The 20,885-nt window shown below is 53.5% G+C and overlaps 1 long non-coding RNA gene across 1 annotated transcript; it reads left to right on the forward strand.

Moving 5' to 3' along the window:
* The first annotated feature begins 881 nt into the window (after positions 1-881).
* On the forward strand, positions 882-6,830 carry LOC131412469 (uncharacterized). Its single transcript, XR_009221773.1, has 4 exons — positions 882-1,753; positions 5,785-6,003; positions 6,186-6,308; positions 6,709-6,830. It is a non-coding gene; the product is annotated as an uncharacterized LOC131412469 (long non-coding RNA).
* The last annotated feature ends 14,055 nt before the right edge of the window (positions 6,831-20,885 follow it).

The raw sequence follows: 20,885 nt of genomic DNA on the forward strand, positions 1-20,885 counted from the left end.
TGTGGTTGTCGCGGCGGCTTTGTTTTCCCCGGGGACTGTTTGTTTTCTGTGTCATCGCTGGTGTTGCGGCTGTTTAACATCATCGGAAACTTTATCTGCCGTGGTTCCGTCACAAGGCGAGTCTGTCGGTAGGATTTGTTCTGTCTTTGTACTCATGCAAGTTTGCATTTTACCTCTTACATGGTTGTACTTGGGTGTCTGGGCTGTTTTCGTTATTTTGTTCTCAGACTTTTAAATTTTTCCAGTCAAGTATAACAACCATAAGAGTTTATTCCAAATAGATGAAATCCTGGTTGCGGAAATGCTCTGTAAGCTGCAAACCTCTGTACAAATGTAATGAGTGACTGATTGCCTTATTTTTAATCACAATTCATTTACCTTGAGATCTGTGTAACAGATTTGGGAGCGGTGAGCTCATCCCACAGAGGGGTGAGCATACTTCGAGGCTGTAGAAATCTAATCTTTTTCTTCCTTTTCCGTTACTGAGAGTCTTCAAATAACGAATTAAGACCTGTGCTTCTGTGCAGGCACACGAGCCTTTGACTGGGTTGCAGCCCGGAGCTCCGAGGCGGGTTAGGGGTGGTCTGCCTTCATTCCTCCGAGAGAGTGACAGGTATCAGCCGACTGGACTCTCTCAGCGACTGCGGCACAGGTTGGACTGGACCCCGCGCCCAGCCACGTGTCCCTTATCGCCCCCCACTCTGCCACTCTGGGCCTGGACAGCAGTGGCCGAAGGTCCAGGCCCACCGGTAAGCCCGGGCTGTAGCGCGCAGCAGGGAACTAGCCTGCAGGCCTCCCACTTGAGTCTACTGGTGGTTACAACAGGGGAACGTCATGGTGGGATCTCTGTTATGTGTAGCTGGGCCCACGGGGAAGTGGCTCTGGCACAGGACACCCCTTCCTCCCTCAGGCATCTCCCGGGAGGCTGGAAGGTGGAGGATGAAGTCTTGGGGATCCTGAGGAACAACACCCTGAGACCAGGACTGAAGTCTGCCAGGGCAGAGGGAGCCTGGAAGAGCAGGGTGGAGAGGGAGGCTCAGCTGGAGCCGGAAGCCCAAGAGGCTGGTCAGACCTGGTGGCTGGGCGCTTCTGGAGACCCGCTGTGCCTCTGTCTGGCTGACGAAGGGGAGTCGTAGAAAAGAAAGTAGACGGCTGCATACTTGTCTGTTTGTGCTTTCTGTGGTGTGAACACGTATCCCATGGGTAGTTGTGCAGTCTATGCCTGCTGCAAATGTGTGCATACAGTGTAAGTCGTGCCCTGGTGACAGGGTGGGAGGTGTGTATGTCATTCACCTTCGGAGAGGGCATATATTTGGGGCATTGTAATTATCATATGGCTAATACTGGGGGAATGCTTACTGGGACCACACTGTGTGTTGCATTCGTATGTCATTGGTGATGTGTGCAGCTGTGTTCTGGGTGTATAATCCTGGCTTGCTGAATGATAACAGAGAATACGTACAGAGCCTCTGCTTTGGCTGGGAGAGGCTCTCTGTTCCGAAGCTGACTCTCAGCACTCCCCAACTGCTATCCGGAGCAGAGAAAGCAGAGGAGGGAAGTCTCCAGGGCAGAGCCTCTCAGTGAGGTGAGGAAGTTGGCCTAGGCCGACACTGGAAGACAGAGCCTCTCTCTACCCCCAGGAACTGAAAGGCAAGAGGCACCCAATGCGGGAGAGAGCGGCAGCCTCACCAAGTACAGAGGATGAAATGAAGGAATTGATGAGGGATTCTGGTCTACACAGGGACTGGAGGAGGTGAGAGAAGGGAGCCAAATCATACTCCACTTCCCCATAGATGCCCACAGGAAGACATCTGTCTCTAATTCTAGCCCTAGGGGTTTCTCCAAAACTCCATAGTTTGGTCATTTTCCCCCAATGCTAAAAGTTCCATGCAGTGGCTGGCTTCCTCTCTCATTTCCTTTCTCCCCTCTCCTTCTTTACACTTTTGTGTTTCTGTGAGAGAAGATGATTTAAGGAATTCCCTAAGTGAGGGCAAAAGTATTTAAGAGAGTTCCTGATGTGTAACAATTGTGCCTTAGCATACAGTCTGGTCTAGATGTCTGGACCACGTGGGTGTATGTGTATATGTTTGCTAGGGTGTACTGTGAATACAATGTAAATAGAGTTTGATACAAATACCCTGCCGATTTCTGCATGTCCTGGATAATGAGTTGCTACACGTGGTATTGAATGAGGAGTCTGTGTGCGCTTGTATGCATGTAAACATCCTCACACCACTGACAAGATGAGCCCCCCTCCTCACACTTATACATGAATTCTTGGTCACCCCCACCCCATAAGATAGCCCCCCTAAGACGGCCCAGTCAGAGTACTTGGGTTGGGGGGGTGTCCTGTTCTCAGGGGGACCTGGGAGAAATCTTTGCCAGTGCAGTACATGCACAAAGGTATTATGGGATGAAGACCTAGGGGGTTCTCTGGGATGGCCCCCCTACCCTACTCCAGAAAGTGTCCTGGGCCAGTTTCCCCCTTGCATAAGTAAAGAGTTCACTGCCCTGCATCCCTGGTTTGGGTGGGCATGAAGCCCAGGACCTTTCGCCTGAGGTTAGATGCCCTCTGGCCCTTGCCTGGGTCTCCCATTAGCAGAGGCTGGAGCTCTGGGCTATGAGGAGCCCTGGGCTGCCAGGAGCCCCCTGGCGGTGGGTGGAAATGAGGGGCAGACCAGGGCTTCTTGCATAGCAGCAGGAGGGGCAGGAGAGGATGGGCCAGGAAACTGGGTCAGACTTGAGACAGTCTGCCCATGAATGAGCTCTTCCCTTAATGAAAGCTTGGAGCACTGTAACTGCTGGGCCAGGCTTCTAGCCTCAGGGAGGGGGACGGGGGCCAGGAAGCAGCTTGGTCAGGCTCCGGAGCCTTGCAGTGCCCCCACTCTGTGGAGCTAAGCTGCTAGTGACTGTGCCCTGTCTGTCTTGCTGCCTCCCCAGGGCAGCCTCTGTTTCTTGGAGTAGCCTGTGGGACCTGTAGGAAGGAATGGGACCAGGAGCCCACACCTCTGCTATGTGGTAGGGACCAGAAGCAGGGAGCGGTTGGAAGTGATCTTCATGCCCTCACTTCTGCCTTCAGGATGACCAGAAATTAAGGATTCTTGAAACCAAGCAGTGTTATGAGCTTTCTGCTTTCTGGAGAGAGAGCTCCATTCTGCCACAAGAATGTCTGGGCCCCAGGAACCCCAAATCTCCTGGTTTACATTTAAGGGACCTTAAGAGAAGGGGCCAGACAGAGGTCACCCAACTATCTGTAGGGCAAACAGCCTCAGAAATTTTGAAAGACCTGAGAGTGCTGAGCCCAGCTGCCCACTGGGGCTCTCCAAGTGGCACAAGCCCTGCCACTGATGTGGTGGGGGGGAGCTCAGTGGGTGAGAGGGGAGCCAGCCTGAGAAGAAGGAAGCACAGGGCTGGGTCTGAGCTGCAGGCAGATTGCACCCCGGAGAACTTCTGTGCTGGCTGTTTGCTGCACAGGCTTCAGATCGGTGGTGAGCTCCGACAAGCTTATTCTAGGACCATGTCACCCCAGGGAGGTGGCCTGTGCCAGATGGGGCAAGGACAGAGGCCTGTTCAGCTGGAAAGAACTAGTGTGGAGCCCAGTGACCTCCTTCAATAACTGTGTGACGTTGGCCAAAGCACTCTTTCTGAATTTCAGTTTTCTCAACTATAAAATAGAATTATATAAACCTCACAGGGATATTAAAATAATCAAATGTTCTAATGTCAAAGTGCCCAGTTTATATGTAGATCTTTCAATATGGTTTTCCTTCCCCTATGGAAAGACGGATGGAAGGAAGGAAGGAAGGAAGGAAGGAAGGAAGGAAGGAAGGAAGGAAGGAAGGAAGGAAGGAAGCAGGAAAAGGAAGAAATGAAGGAAAAGCCTTTGGTAGTAACCCTGTAGGGTCTGACATTCTAACGCAGCGGCCATTGCCACCCCTGCGCCCCCAAGAGCCCAGACCACCGAGCACCTCCCTGGTCGCCGCACAGGCAGTGCGTCTGCCCTGCCCCAGCCCCTTGACCCCGGGGGTGATGTGAGGTGCATCCTGTTGCCGCCGCAGTGAATACTCGAACCCTGGGGGCACAGACCGTGTGCCCAGCCTGGGGCCCCTCCAGCCCCCTCTCGCTACTCCTAAGGCAATTTTCTGCGATCTACCAGGTTTCCTCTGAGAAGGCCCGGCCGACCTGCGGCGCGGCACCACCCCAGGCGCTTGGGTCCAGGCACAGCCGTCACTCTCGGGCCCTTGGGCCGGCGCCTCCGGCCCTCAGGCGCCTCCCTCTGGAACTCAGGGCTGTTTGAATTTTTTTCCCCCTCCTTTTTTAGAAAAGCAGTCGGTAGCCACCGGGAGGGAGGTGGCGGAGGTCAGCTTGTGGGAGAGGCTCCTCTTGGTCTTCGTGGAGAGACGGGAAACCTGAGGGGCAAACGCAGGAAGCGGGTTGGACCGAGCGGCCTCGGGCTGAGGCGCCTCCCGCGCGTGGGGAGCGGGGCGACATGGGGCCCGCGGCGCGAAGACCGGGCCTCGGCCGCAGAGCCTCGCGTCCGCAGGCCTGCGGGCGGCGCTGCAAGCGCGGGTCGTCGGGCGCCCACTGGGTGCCTGCGGGCAGCTCTAAACAAAATCCGGGGAGAGTGACCGGGCCCGTCCGAGCCCAGGCTGCTCTCGACGGCGGGGCGGGCAGAGGAAACGCACGGGGCCCTCGTCGTCCCCAGAGGTGCTGAGCGCACAGGACAGTGGCCGCCGGAGTCCCCGCCTCGCCAGGAGGCAAACTCCGGTTCTCCAAGGAGGGAGCTCAGCCTGACCCGGTTGTTCTTAGTAATACTCATCAAACCGAATAAAACAAAGCCTTTCCCCGAATTTTCTACTATGTACCAAGGAAAATTACTTTTCTAGGCGGGCACAGAAGAGGAAAGGGCAGGATCCCAGAGAACTTTAATCTCTACGGACGAGGAGGGAAGGGGAATATGCTTTTTGCTTTTTTTGTTTGTTTCTAAGGGGGAAAAAAGGAAATTCGACACGTATTTTTAAAAATCTCCCCCAACAACTGTTAAAGGCTGTGAGCGTGAGCAGAGTCAGGAAACCGAGCCCCCGCCCGCAGTGACACCGGGCCTTTGTCTTCTTTCCTGAAGCCCCCAAGACTGCTGACCGCGCCGAGATAAAGGCCGGGTCAGAGCCCTCTGGAATCCCGAGGGAGGGGGCAGCGGAGCCGTCGCACTGGCCGCTTCCAACAGGCCCGCCGGAACCGGGCTACAAGGCCGGGGACGGCTCTTCCAGCCCCAGGCTCAAGTGAGGCACCGATCTGCGTTTCCCGACTTCCCCTGAAAGGTTTCTGCTACTGAATTCCTTGGACCCAATTCCCACTAGCATTACGATTTCCTACTTAAAGCCCCAGGAGGGTGAGGGGCCGTGTCTCCCCGCCCGACCTCGCCTGAATTGGTCCGAAGAAGTGGAATCGTGAGCAACTTTTGCTACGACTCTGACGTTCGCGGCCGCTGTGCTTGGTTGGCCAACAGAATCCGAACCCGTGCCATGTCTGTCTCAGTTGTGTCTCTGTGCCTTCTCTCGGCCCCGCACACTCCTCCAGCGCTTGGCCTCAAGTTTTCTGCGTAACACCCTCCTGCCGGCCGAAAGGGTCTGCGGAGATGGCGGGAGAGCATTTGTGACCCTATCCTGTAGCTTTCTGCGATTTAGAAACGCGGGTCGCCAAGGAACTTAAGTCCCCGCAGTGTTGCCTTTGCATGGCGGCGGCCTTGGGCTTCCCAGGGTACAAATGAGGTCCTTTTCTCCGCAGACACACACAGGTGTTGCGAGTGCTGCGCCGCTCGGAATCCTTCCCAAGACATAGCGAGCAGAAGAGCCCGGCGACCTGCGAGTGCGGAGACCGAGGGACCTCCAGCAGCCACGCCGCGCGCCTCCCACGCACCCACGTCGGGGCATGCGCTGCAGCCGCATACTTTCCCAGGCCGACGACGACCCCTCGGTTCGCCTCCCTTCGTGATGGCCTGTGAGGGTAGGAGAGCCGGGCCGCCTTCCCTGAGCGAATGGAAGATCAGGGCCCCTCTTTTATCTTCCACGGGGACGCGACCTGGGGAGGCAAAGAAAAAGCGACAGACCTGGGGAGTGAGGCCTTGCAGCCTCGCGTGCCCAGAGGGCCCTCCGCTTCTCCCTTCTCTCGCCCCTTGCCCCCGCCAGCCGACTCGGGAATCTTGGTCCTCACTGAAACGGGAGCTGCCCACCGGCGGCTGAGAGATAAAGGAGCGCCGCGGCACGGAGGCGCTGACCGGATCCGGGCTTTCCCGCACCCTGGCGCAGCACGTGAGACCCTGCTTCCCCCGGTGGCACTGACCCAGCTCTAGAGAAACAGATCAGCTGAGCTGTGTGCACACTCTGTCTCCAGGCACAACCAGTCGTGTTCACGTGCGGAGTGTGCGTGCACGCGTCTGCACGAGGGTATCCCGTATCGTGTGCACTTGCATACGTGTGTGGATTTGTCGTGCCTCTAGGGAGACATGCGCACACATTCATACATGCGTGATGTGCGTGTGCACACGTTTGTACGCTGTTCTTGCGTCTGTCCTGTTCCCGCGCTGTGCAGGCACTGAGGGAGCTGGCTGCTCTCGAGTAGTAATTACACCTCACATTTGCACACGCCTTTACAGTTTTCGATCACTATTTTCACGACTATCTTGGGAAACGCTCTCTTTTCGAATTGTAGTTGGGGAGACAAGCCAAGAGAAGTTAATGGGTACCCGTTTACACACAGTCTGTGAGAGACGGAGGCCAACCACAGATCCTGCCCGCTGTTGAACGTGGATGTGTTTGCCCATGCGCTCCGAGGTTGGCCAGTTTAGCACCCCAAGCGACCCCAGGCCCAGCGGGCCTTGGCCCTTCGCCAGGCTTCCCGGGACACCCACCGCGCCAGGCGCCAGGTTTCAATTCGTTCTCTTTTCCGTACCTCGGCGACACGGTGCCCAGGGAGGAGGAGCACAGGGCAGAAGTGCGGCGAAAGAGCGCCCAACGATTCCGGGGCCGGCCACGCGCAGCCCGGTCCCAAGACCTGGAAGGCCTGCGCCCCAAGGCAGCCACGTCAGGCAAAGGCGCGGTGACAAGATCCAGCGGCAAACCCAGGAGCCCCGTGTTATGCCAGAGCCGGAGCAGTGACGAAACGAATTCACTGAGCTTCTGCCGTCTCGACTATCGAACGACTCTAAAAGACTCGGAGCCCACTATGCCCATTTTACAGAAGTCATGAGTTGGAGGCTAGAGCGGTACAGTGAATTGTCCCAAATTCGACAGCCAGGAAATGGCCAAGGCGGGGGTTGGGATCCCCAGTTAGCTGTGTCTGGATCCCTGTGTCTGGAGGTCCCTCTACCTCCAGCTCGCATCGCCAGGTCCCTGCTTGCGCCAGGGCTCTTAGCCTCTGACTTCCCTAGCCAAGCGACTCTGTTGCTTAAATATATATATATTCCCTGTGTGTGTTGCGTTTCGCTTCCTGCTTCCTCTCCTCGGGCATTTGGTTCTCCCCGGCCCCAAGCCCTCCCTCTCCGAGACTGAGGCTTCCCGAGGGATGTAGTTTGACCACCTCTCGCTGGGTGCCCTTGGGCTTCGGCGCCCGGCACCGGCAGACTGAGGTCGCTGGTCTCTGGGCTTCAAGGCCGCCGCCACCCCGCAAAGCCTGGGCGCTGGAAGGGAGCCCGAGGTGTGGCGAGGTCGCCATGTGGCCGCACAGCCTCGAGGCTGCCCTCTGCTGGCACGAAGTGACATCTTTGCCGCCCTCAGCGGCCCGGGAGCTGCGCCCATGAGAAGGGCTTGCGCAAGGCAAGGCGACCCCCTCTCCCTGGATCCCGGGAGTGGCCGCCTCACCTTTACCCACTGCCGAGACCCTCCCGCATTGCTCAATCTCTGGCCCCTGCGCCCTGCCGGCACCGGAGACTCCGGGTGCTCCAACCAGGGCGCTGCTCGGACAGCCGAAGCCCTGCAATGGCAATCCAGCTGCTCTGCGGCTTCCGCCGGGATCCCCCACCGACCGGCCCTCGCGGAGGAGCGGGGCGGGGCGTGGGGAGCCGTAATTCGCAGGCGCCCGCCAGGGCGGTCCCCGAAGGCTACGGCGGACTCTGGGGACTTCGGGGAGAGCCCCAGGCTGTGCTCAGGCCCCTTTACTCCCAGCACCACAACATGGATTCGCACCATGGGTCGCGGCCTACGCGCAGAAAACCCTGCCCTCCCCCTCCGATCGACTTCCAACCCCACTTGATAGTCGCCTGGGTAATCTCCTTGGCGCTGGCTGCCTCCATTTCTTTCGGTGCACTTGTCTCCCCAGACAAATTAAGGGCGCCTCAAGGACCGGAAGGGGCCGGTTTCGGACCCGCACCGCACAAGTCCTGGCTCAGCGTCTGCCTAGTGGTGACAGAACTGGTTCAAGACGTCTCCATTCTTGATCTTGAAATAAGCCTCAAGCAAAGAGGGGGGAGGAGAGGACACTGCCCCCTGCTGAAATCCAAGGTGGGGTAAAAATTAATCAATAATCGTAGCTGTGCACTTCTAGTACTCTATATTAGGACTTTTCATATTTTTTCCCCTATTTACAAAAATAATTCAAATTGAAGAAAATTGGGAATATAAAATATTAAGATGCACAAAGAAAACAAAAATTGTAGGTAATCCCACACCTCCCCACCAGGTAACCACGGTTAACATTTCGGTGACTTTCTGCTGGTCTTTTATTTATATATTTTAATAAAAGTCTAATTTCCATTATTAAAAGGATATATTTTTATATAGAATTTTCCATTTTGTATTCTGCTTCTTTTAACCTTTCACCATGAGAGTTTCTCTGTATATTATTATGTGAAACATGACTTTCAATGAATGCTTAATAATCCATTATATGAGTGGACCATAATTTTTTGGTATAACAGCACAATTCTCTTTGTTTCAGGTCCAGGAAAGTCTCCTCAGCCACACTCTCTGGGTCACTAAATATATAATCAGCAGTCGATCAATAAATCTTGAAACATTTGGGATTACCTTGAGCTGGCAGAGGACCTTCCGGCCCCTGCTGACAGCTGTCTCCCTTTGCTGGAGATCAGTGGAGCTGGGGCGCTGGGAGAAACATCTTGAAAGAAAGCAAGGGGCCGGCCCCGTGGCTTAGGGGTTAGGTGTGCACGCTCCGCTATTGGTGGTCCCGGTTCGGATCTCGGGCCTGCGTGCTTCTCCAGCCATGCTGAGGCCACGTCCCACATATAGCAACTAGAAGGATGTGTAACTATGACATAAAACTATCTACTGGGGCTTTGGGGAAGAAGAAAAAAAAAGGAGGAGGATTGGCAATAGATGTTAGCTCAGAGCCGGTCTTCCTCAGCAAAAAGAGGAGGATTAGCATGGATGTTAGCTCAGGGCTGATCTTCCTCGCCAAAAAAAAAAAGAAAGAAAGAAAGAAAGCAGTGACCAGCAATGTATTTGAAGAGCTGCCCTGGCCTGCTTCTAGAACCAAAGCCCTGTATCCCCAGCTGGCACACAAGATGGTGTCTGTGACCTGGGTTTCTGCGCGCAGTATCTTATAATAGTGAGAAGTCGAACAAGCCTTCATTTGAATCCTGGATCTTCCCCTGAGAAGCTGTGTGACTTCAGAAAAGCCAGTCACCCCCTCCAAACCCCATTCTAAAAATCGGAATAATAATGCTACCACTTCAAGCTTTTTTAAGTATTAACCTAATTCCATCACTTAGCCTGGTGCCCGTACAAAGAAATCCTCAATACGCAGTAGCTACTGCTCCTACTGCCTCTGCAGTTGCTCCTGCTGGTGCTTCTGGCACTAGCTTTGGTCTTGGGGGTCACTGCAATGGCCTCTCCCTCAACTCCTGACCCCACTGCTGCTGTTAAACACAAGCCCGAGTCCTGGCGCTAGGCCAGGCCCAGGTTCTCAGGGCTGAAGGAGTCATTTCCAGCACTCTGGTTGGACCGCTCAGGACCTACTGACAATCAGGCCTGGGCTTGAGCTGTTTACACTAGAACCGTTAAAACAGGAAAATATGCAAACCCTTCATTCACAGGGATCCGGCTATTGTTGGGTCAGAAATGATATTTTTGTTTCTAAAATAAAAGGTACACTTGCTGCTTTACTCACACACACATACACACACCATTTTTTTTTTTTTTTTTTTTTGGTTGTGTCTATAGAGCTAAAAAGGCAAAGCAAATGATCTGGTTCATTTGCCCAGCTGGAGCAGCCAACCTGGAAAGGTCCCTTTGCCTGATTGCTGGTTTGCATGAGCTCCAACAAGCCTGAACTTCACTGGGGTCTATCTTGTATGTTCACAGACTAGGCTCTTATCCATCTCCCAGACTTGAGAGGGACACCACCTCCATCTAGAAAAGAGGCCAAAGACGTATTTCATAAATTACATTAATTCAGCAGTACACTCAACTGCACATCAAAATCTCATGGAGAAAGTTTTTAAAGCACAGATTTCAGGATCCTCTTCAAACTGGAAAGCTTCTGCCTCTCTGTGGCTTGTGTGTGGCAAGCTACGAATGTGTGTGTATCTCTAGGTCACTCCCCCCCCACACCCCGCCCCGGTGATTCTGGTGAAGCCCATGGAGCTCTATTAGGGAACCACTGCTGTTCCCAATTGAATTGAAAGCTGAGGCTTCTCCAAGTGGACTCCGGAAAATATAGATTCCAAGGAGTCTTCCATTGGGACCACATGGAGTTACAAAGAGCTGGTTCAAGCACCGGATGTGTGTGAGTCTATGTGATCGGGAGTGAACACGTGTTTGTTTTTTGTGTGCTGCTGTCGTCTGCGCACATGTCAGGCCTCTTTGGTCACAAGTAACATATCTACTAGAGCTAGCTGAAACCAAACAGTGGGGAGGGCTGTTATAAGGATTTGTAGGTGACCCCTGGAGCCCCCAGCAGGGTGGCAGTCAGACTTCCTGAAGGGCTGGAATAGGAGCTGAGGTGATGGCAGGAAGCCAGGTAGCTTCCCTCTGCAGAGGACCAGGCCTCTCCTCTGCTCTGTTCAAGGGAGGAGCCCAGTTATAGCTATAATCTCTCAGTCCTGATTCCATTTTCCTGTAAGAGAGAAACTGGTCCACCTGGGTCAGGTCCTGTCCTGGAACTCCACCACTCGTCCTGTCAACTGAAGATGTGGGTGAGGGAGAGGGTCTTGTAGTGGTTTCTGATGGTCCCTTCATGATACTCATTGGAGGTTAAGCAGACACTCCCAAAAGTCTTGTTTGCTTCAGTTTGGCCCCTCCAGCCATGCAGTCAGGAGCTCAGGGGTTCTTGATGCGAGCTGCGGTCCAAAAATCACCTGCGGAGTCTTAAAAAATATTGTGCCCAGGCTCCACATCTGGGGTGTATCCAGGGCCTCAGGATTTTTCAAAGAAACCCTGGTGATTGCAATATACAACCAGGGTGGAGAATCACAGCAATAACCAAATGGGCAACCTACAGCCAATTTACCCACTTCCTAAATACACAGTCTCAAAGTACAACCAATTAAGAGGAAAATCATTAAAATCAAATGGATTGCACATGGCTTATTTTCATTTAAATTGGAGACTGACATCCTAATGCAAATTTCAAATGCCATGATTATTCACATTTGACATTTTCTAAACCTCTTGATGTAAATGTTCAGTTAAATTCCTAAAGGAACTTGCCTTTTCTGGAGATCCTGAAGCACTAGAACAAAGGATGCCTCCCTGTGGCCTTAGTTGATCCCAGCCCCCCAAAGACCACCCTTCCTTTCCAAGGTCTCTGGCTGGCTGGGGCAGTCTCAAAGCTCCCAACACTGAATCACACTGACCCTACTTGTTCGCCCACAGGCCTGTGCCTCAGGGTTCGCATCCGGGAGCCTCTGACACCAGGGCCCAGGGAGGAGAGACTCAGCCTCCCTAGCCAAGCTAACCAACACTGATCCAAACCTTGTCCTGGTCCATGGCAGGCTTAAGAAGTGTCTTCCTTTTGTTTTGTTTCCCCTCCTGGTAGGTTTCCCCAAACAATTAATCAGCCAGTCATCAAATATTTCATAACGAGCTATGGCGTTCAAGGCACGGAGTAACACGGGAAGCATCGCCCTGAGAGGTCAGGTCGCCGGCGGAAGTGCAACAGCGACCCCTCTAGGCCCGGCCTTGCGTGGATCCTAAGGAGTATATTAGAAGGATCCCTTCCCCAGCTTCCTGCTCTTTCCAGCCTGGCCCAGGGCTGGGACTCGGGCAAACCTAGAGGGTGGGGGTGTTAGGAAAGAGAAGCGAGCTGTTCTGCCCCGTTGCGTGCAGAAATGGGGGGGCGGGGATGCTGTTCTTCCCAAGCCTGAACAACCCTGAGAGCTGTTCCCTGCCCCCAGAACCCGGTAGCACAGACGGCAAGACCAAATTGCCTTCTGAAAGCTGGGAAAAGCGGTCCGCACAAGGGCCAGTGACTGACGGAGGATGTGCAGGGGGTGGGGCTGCGCACACAGACCACGACCGCTTGGAGGCTACAGCAAGGGCTTGGAGCTGCCGGATATAGCCTAGGGTGGTGGTTTTCAAAGTGTGGAACCATCAGCATCACCTGGGACCCTATGGAAATGCAAATTCTCAGACCCACTGAATCGGCAACTCTTGGGTTGGGGACACCAATTCAAGGCCTCCAGGGGATTCTGATAGGCGCTCGAGTTTGAGAGCCAGTGGGCTACTCTAAGGAGCAGGGAGGGGAGGCACGCGTCCCAGACATCCCGCACCTAAAACACATAGTAAGTCTAACTCTTCCAGGTTCTTAGATCCCTAAGTGGGTTCCATGGAGCCAAGCAGGACGCCAGATGTCACCCCAGCAAGAATTACTGCCATTGTCCTCCCCATCATCAACGCCCTCCCTTTGGCCCCGAGGCCGAGGACTCCACCTCCCCGCCCCAGCGGGCAAGCAGCCCCTCAGCGCGCCGTCCCTGCCAAGCGTCGCGGGGTCGACAGGCCCCGGGGGCTGCCGGCGGTGACCTTGCGGGGAGGAATGACGGCCGTGAGACTCCATTCTGACTTATTTTGTTCCATTCCGGGGGAATAATTTGTTTCGTATTGGAATCAAAGCGCCTCTCGCGGCGCTTCCGTTTTATCTCGGCCGCTCGGCGGCCGGGCGCGGCGGCTGCTTCCCATTACGGCGGGCCTGGTCCCCATTAGGCGCCGGCTCCGCGCCGGGCCCGGCCCGCTAACGGGGCGCAGCTGACCCGCCTCTGCCCGCGACACCCGCAGCGCCACTCCTCCCCGCCCCGGAGCCCGGAGAAAAGCGGGACGGGGTGGCGGGAGCCGGCCGGGGGCCCAAAGAGCGGCCCTTCGCTGCCTGGCTGTCGCCGCGCCTGCCGTCACACCGTCAGCGGCGCTCCCGGGGGTCAGGACTGCCCCACACCGGCACTTACAGGCCCCCGTCTCTCCAGTAGAAGTAGGTTCACGGCTCTCGGCTTTAGGACCTGGGCCCCCAAAAGCCGAACCCACGGAGAAGAGCAACCCGGAGAGGAAAATGTTTCCCGCCTACCTCTTCACACAGCACCTGAGCCCGGGCCCCGCACAGGGAACACGGTAGACCTGTTTCTCTCCCAGTGTGGTATCCATTTCACAAACAGTGTAGACCATCAATGAAGAGAATATTAAAAAAGAAAAGCCACACCCAATCCCCCTGCAGACAAGGGGGCCGCTGAAAGCAGACCACCACCCACCGGTGCTGGCCAAACCAAGGGGCTGGGCTTCCACATCCTGGCTTCCCCAGGGTGGCAACAGTCTGTGCTGGGGACCTGCCAGGGCTTGGAGCAACAGCAGGACACCCCGTACAACCACCAGGGCAAAGAATGTAACACAAAAGGTCCTCGTATTCCCGTCACATTTCACACTTATTTTCTTTGATTTCATTAACTTTTTTTGCACAAACAATATTCTAATACCCATAGAGACTTATTTAATAGGATGGATGATGCCTCTACTTCCATTCAAAACAGTGGAATTCCCTACAGGTTCTATTACCCAGAATGTTCGAGCCACAGGGGAAGGCTGAGTGCTCCTTCACTGCATTCTTATGAGAAATGTGAGAAAACAAAATTTATTTTGTATATCAAATCTTATAATTGAAAATAAAGTACAATGCCAGATTTTTGCCTAAAGGGGGAAAAAATAGGATGGAAAGCCAACAATCATGCAAAGTCTGACCACCAATAAAGCAATTATTTTCATTTTTCCATGTTGCTACACAGTTCATAACTCTTTAACAACTGCATGATATTCAGCCATGTGGATGTGGCCTGGTTTATTTAACTCCCTCATTTAGAGCGTTTCCAAGTTTTTCACTATTATTAAAAAAAAAAACATTGCAATGAGCATTTCTGATATTTTACTGTTTCTTTCCTTTAAATTATTTGTTGAGGAGTGTATACCATATTTTACTAATGTGTATGTGATTATCTAGACAATAGATTTTTTTTGCAGGGGATTTGAAAAATTCAGAACATTATAAAAATCAACTATAACCCCCACTCCCCTTTTGCTCATCAACTTTTCTCCCCTCTGAACTCCTAGCACGTGTGCCTGTACTCCTAGGACTTCACCCGCCTTCCTCCATCAGATCTTGCTTTGTGTTTCGTGGCTGTTTGTCTTTTCCATACTCTTTGATTGTAACAGTATTGAAGGCAAAGATAATACCTTTGTCATCTGGATAATAACCACAATAGCTAGTTTTTATTGGCTGCCTAGTCTGTGCCAGACATAATACAACATTACTCACTGAATTCCCACAAACTATATTTTATTTCCTTTTACTATATGTGGAAAGTGAGGCTGAGAAAGATTAACTTCTGCAGGGCTACCCAGCTTGTAAACAGCAGCCCTGAGACAGAAGCTGACTCCACACTCCTGTCTTCTACTGTATGAACTTATAGTAGAATTGCATTGATAGATGACTTCTAAATTCTCTTCTGATTCAGGATTATTTTAATTTAGTTATGATTAATAACCTGCTGTATCTTTGCTCCATTACGATACTTTTGGATTAAAAAAAATTTTAAACAGTGAGGGCTTTATTATCTCACAAAAGAGAAGACTCAGATTAGGGGCCCCAGGCTATGGGTACCGTCAGTCAAAGGCTTGGGCATGAGCCCTGCTACTGGTCATCTTTCACCTCTGTGGACTAGAGCAGATCCAAGCATCACATTCAGATTTTACAATGTCTGATGGGAAAAGGAACCATTTCTTCCAGGCTCTTTCTTAGGAGTCTGGACCACTTTCCCAGAAGACCCAGCAGACCTCCCCACTCATCTCACTGGCCAGGACTGAGCCACATGCTTGTTCCCATTTGCTGCAAAAGGATGAGACCACCATGACTGGCTCAGACTCGCTAGGGTCTGGGTCTGCCCAGGAGTGGGGCCAGAGTCTCTGTGGTATTTGAGTTATCTGCCTCCCTGAAGAAAATCAGGGTTCTCTAATGGCTGTGAGAGAGGCAGCTAACACCATAATCTTAAAGGAAATGTACCAAAAAATGAAAGTGTATGAGCTACGAGTGAAAGCAATTTGAAATTTTCCTCCCCACTCTTGGAATATTATTGTCTTTAAATCTGTCTATAGTTGTAAATAAATCAGTTAAAAGTAAATTGTCAAAGGACTGTGCTTTAGTCATAACTTTAGTTATGAAGTTTCTCCGGGCAAAGAAGAAAAGGGCTCCATTATACAGCCTTGATACTGGACTGCCGTCAGGGTCAAAGGTTTCTCTGCGTCTGGCCCCGTCTCTCTCTTGGACTGCTGCCCTCTCCCAGGGCCTCCCTGCTTCTCTTGCATGTGTCCTCCCAGTCTCTGCTTTATCAACCACCCCCTCAGACCACTGGCTCCCTCCTGGATTTGGTGCACACTTGGCCACCAGGGCCGCTCCAGTCCCCACTCCCTCTGCAAACTGACAACCTCCCTTGGAAATTCCTAATTCCAATCTCCAAGAAAGGTGACTCTGTTTGGAGCTGCTCAGCGTGTCAAGACAAGCCACCCCAGAGGTGGCTGGCCTGGCCAGCATCTGAAGTGGCTGCCCTGGGGTCAGGAGCTACCCCAGGTCCAATCAGCTCTGACCAAGGAAGGGAGCTGGGTCACACGTCACAAAACCTGACTTCTGAGATCTGCCCCTGTGGACAGGCCAGAGGCGGGGGCTGGGCACTTCCCATGAGAAGGTCTGATGCTGGGAGTTCATTTTGCTTTTCTAGAGCCAAACTTCTACTCCGGGTAAGTCAACTCCTTATCTAATTCAAATCTGAGCACACTGTAGATGCTCAATAAATACAAGCTGGTTAGTCAACCCGTCCAACGGAGCTGTCATAGGTCAGTGTTTATCCAACTTTAAAGTGCATGCAAATCATCTGGATCTTGCTAAAATGCAGATTTTAATTCAGAAGGTCTGGGGCAGGGCCTGAGCTCTGCATTTCTACCAGGCTCGCAGGTGAAGTAGATGCAGCTCACCTGAAGCACACTTTCAGCACCAAGGCTGTCGGTGACCTTTGGACTTTCTTCCAACCCAGGGTGTCTGTGGTTTTAAAATTCCATCAGCATGCACCCTCCCCACCTGCCAGACTGCCCATGCCCTGCCCCCATCAACTAGACACTTCTTCCTCCTTCGTTACCTTTGCTCGGGGACTTCCTCTGCTTGGAATGTCCTCCCTTGGTTCCATGCTCTCCAGACTACCACAGCACCATTGACATCTGGACCAGATAATTCTTTGTTCTGAAGGGCTGTCATGTATACTGCAGGATGTTGAGCAGCAATCCTGGCCTCTAACCATTATATGCCAGCAGCCCCCATCCCCCAGGTGTGACAACCAAAAATGTGTCCAGACACTGCCAAATGTCTCCTAGGGGACAAAGTCACTCCTGGTTGAGAACCACTGCTCGAAGACCTTCAACCAGAATCTACATTTTAACAAGATCCCAGGTGACTCACAGGCACATTAAAATCTGAGAAGCACTGTTCTGTGATACAGCTCCAATCCAACACTCACCCTCTCCTCTGGGCTCTCACAGCCCCTGCATCTGCACCTCTCACCTGACCGGTCCTCACAGCTCTTCGGTACTGGCATTTAGCGGTACCTGGGATCCCAGCTTGAGCCTCACTCGCTGTCCATGCAGGGATGCAGATGTGCCTGGAGGTAGCACACACCGGAAGTTTTCTTCCTACCTGACACTTCTTCTCTCTTCTGCTAAGAGCACCTTGATGTTCTTTGGGGGAGCTACCTCTCCCTCACTCCCAGCCCAGTAGTTCAGGTGGAGTCATACTCCCCCACCTCCACTCTCATGGATATTTCTCAAATGTATATTTCACTCTATCTTCCACAGGGATTGCTTCCATGGCAGGCAAGAGAATTAAGCCAAGATCCAATTCCAGAACTTTTGTAGGGACTAAGGGCAAAGAGAAGCTCTCTTTCCACCAAGACTGATAGCTATAGGGAAGACATAAGCCTGGAACTTTGGGGGGCTCCCAAGTGGAGAAAGTCTGCCTGAGAGGGAAGCCAACGCAAAGGAAAGCAGAACAGACAGGAGAGAGACTGAGTTCTGATCAGTGTTTGAGCTCCTGGTTCCAGCCATACCTGAAGACTTGCCATGAGTTTTCAGTCATATAAACCAACAAATTTCTTTAAGGGGCCGGCCCGATGGTGCAGTGGTTAAGCGCACGCGCTCCGCTTTGGTGGCCCGGTGTTCGCAGGTTCAGATCCCTGGCGCCCACCGACGCACCGCTTGTCAAGCCATGCTGTGGCGGCGTCCCATATCAAGTAGAGGAAGATGGGCACAGATGTTAGCCCAGGGCCAGTCTTCCTCAGCAAAAAAGAGAAGGATTGGCATCGGATGTTGGCTCAGGGCTGATCTTCCTCACACAAAAAAAATTTCCTTAAAAAAAAAAATGTAAGCAGTTGAAGTTGAGTTTCCATCACCTGCAGACAGCAGACTCCTGACTAACAAGTGGGGCCTGTCTGAGGAGTTAGGTCATCACGGATGTATGTCTGCGTCCTGTGGAGCACAGGCTGAAGCAGGAGCCCTTGTCAGGAGTATCCTCAGAGCCCCAGTGCCACAGTCAGCACTGCATCATGCGCGGTCATCAGATACAACCCTGAGCAAAGGAGCAGGCATCCTCCCGCCTCTGCTGAGGTCACAGCCTGGCTGCAAGGAGACCACAACTGTGGCCCCTCTGGATCCTGGAGGACTGCAGCTTTGAGAGGCTGGCAGATCCCCCAGACAGAACAGCCTCACAGCCATCACAGGTCTGAGCAGCAATGCAAGCAGAGTCACCACGCTCAAGTAGCTTCATAGGCAGCCAAATTCCACAAGGGGGCGGGGCAGTCCAGAGTAGAAGAAGGTGAGAGAAACGTTTGTGAGTTCTCACCGAATTCCAGCAGCACTGGGGGCCGGGCAGTTTTGCAGCAAGTTGAGGTCTTGCATCCAGCACATGGAGACTGAAGTCAGGGTTAGACCTGGGTACCCTTAGCACCCACAGACAGGAAAGGCTCAGTGGATCTAAGTTTCGGTAAGTTTTCCTGAAGATGCCCTGGGGAGGTGGCAGATGCTCAGAGGGGAGGACCACAGGCTACACCTGTGACCTGGGCACTGGGGTTCCCAGCTTCACCAGCAGGCTAAGGGTCCTGCCAGGATCAAGGAAAGAGAACCAGCAAACCTACACTTCCAGGGAGCACAGGCCTATGTTCCAGTGAAGGGGAGGACTTCCAACAGAAACCGTAAGATATGTATTTTTTTTTCACGATGACTATATATTCCTTTTATAATCACACACATGCCTTGTCAAATCCAGAATAAAAAGAACAATACAGATTGGGGGAGGGAGGAGTAGAGAAGAGGGAGGGCCAGTTGGAGCCCTCACACCATCCACGAAGGCAGGAAACTTGAGTGCCAACACCAACAGGAACCATCCTGTTTTTGTCATTCCTCGGCTCTTCACAATATGATCTCACCTTATCGTGCATCTTTCCAACGATCTAGGCCCCCAAGCACTACGTGAAATGGACCGGGGATCTTGCATTAGGGGCAGGGCCTGGGAGGGGACTCCCAACACCAGAATCCCCCGCGCCAAGTAGCCCCCAAGGCGCGTCCGGGCTGCGGGCCGCGGCCACCAGGTGGCGCCCTGACCTCTGCTCAGGCGGCCCCTAGCTCTCGGCGGCCGGCGGGTCCCTGGATAGGGCGTCCAGCCCCACTGTGCCCGAGGGGAGGCGCCTAGTGCCCGCGGACCATGGAGAAGCTCGATGCCAACACAGAAGTACCGCCTGCTTTGACCCCAAAGGCCCAGGACAGGGCCCGAGGGACGTCGGGTCCCAGGGAGGACACTGGCCCGCCTCCGCCTTCTGACCTCGCAGCCCGTCGCCCCCCCACCCCGACCCCGAGCCCGGGGGGAAGAGGCGGAAGATGAGACCGGAGCTGGGCCGGGGGAAAAGCAAGGCCGTCCCCAAATGAGGAGACCTCGCACTGGAAAAAGCACCACGTCTTGCGGCTGACGCCATGGGAGAAGGCGCCAGAACTCTGACCTTTCTGCCCCTTCCCCGCCGGCCTCGCCCTGCGCCCCGCCCTCCCGCAGCCCTCCTTCCTCTTCCCGCCCGGGGCAAAAGCAGAAGTGTCCGAAAGTCCGGAGGAAACGGACCGGGAGCTCCCGGGGTTTCCAGCGCGCCCGCGGGAGGGCGGGCCCTCGTCAGCCAGCGCGGCGCCGACTCCGGCCGCCAGGGGGCGCTGCGGCGCGGGCTGGCGCCGGGGGCGCCGTCGCTAAGCGTTTAGATCCCTTAGAAAGGGGCCAGGCGACCCGGAGCCAGGGCGCCTCTCCCGCCCCTGCCCCCGCGGGATTCCTGTCCCGCCCTGAGGCGGGTTCTGTCCCCGGCCGCTGCACACCCAGCTCCTGGAACGGGGAATAATAGGTGCCTCACCCAATATTGCTGGATCTGCTAATGCCAGGAACTGGGGATAAATGAGTGAACAAAACAAAGCCCCCGCCCTTGTGAGGTTTCCATTGTGTTGCGGGGGCGGGGAGACAGGCAATAAACAAAACAGAAGTCGTAAAAAGTAGTAAATAGGTGTCAGAAGTGGGTAGACGCTATGGAGTAAGGTGTTTGCAGAATAGTAGGGTGAAGAGGATTCTTATTTTATGCAGGGTCGTCAGGGAGGGCCTCTCTTATACGAGGAAGACACTTCAGCAGATTCCTAAATGGCGAGCAGAGGGGAGCCAAGCAGCTCTCTGAGGTAAGAGCAGAAAGATAAGGAACACTTCACAGTGTTAATTAAATGAGTTTTCGAGGCAGGACACCACACTGGGCCGGGGCGCTCTGATGCAGCCTAGGTGCCCTCTTCCAAACCTGCCTGACCCCCTTCATCCGTTCATCCATCCATCCAACCATCCCTTTGGTCAGCACTCCTCAGGCACCTACGTGCTCTGTGCTGGACCTTATGCTGGGTGTATATCATTTCTATATCCCCTACACCCAGGATGTGGAAATGGAAAAGGCATACCCCTTGGAGGGAAAAAGGCCTTCACTCTCACTCTGGTGGGAGCAAAGAAGGCATGGCCTTCTTGGAGAGTAATTAGATAGCATCTCACTTTTCTTTTCTTTCTTTCTTTCTTTTTTTTTTTTTTTTTTGGTGAGGAAGATTAGCCCTGAGCTAACATCTGTTGCCAATCCTCCTCTATTTTTGCTGAAGAAGATTGGCCCTGAGCTAACATCTGGGCCCGTTTTCCTTTATTTTATGTAGGACGCCTGCCACAGCTTGGCATGATAAGCAGTGTGTAGGTCTGCCCCCCCCCCGGATCCAAACCTGCGAACCCCAGGCTGCCAAAGCGGAGTGCACAAACTTAACCATTATGCCACTGGGCCAGCCCCGCATCTCACTTTTAAATATGGGCCCCTTTTGAAGCAA

The sequence above is a fragment of the Diceros bicornis genome, chromosome 2, assembly GCF_020826845.1.
Source record: "Diceros bicornis minor isolate mBicDic1 chromosome 2, mDicBic1.mat.cur, whole genome shotgun sequence".
In the NCBI taxonomy this organism is placed as follows: Eukaryota; Metazoa; Chordata; class Mammalia; order Perissodactyla; family Rhinocerotidae; genus Diceros; species Diceros bicornis.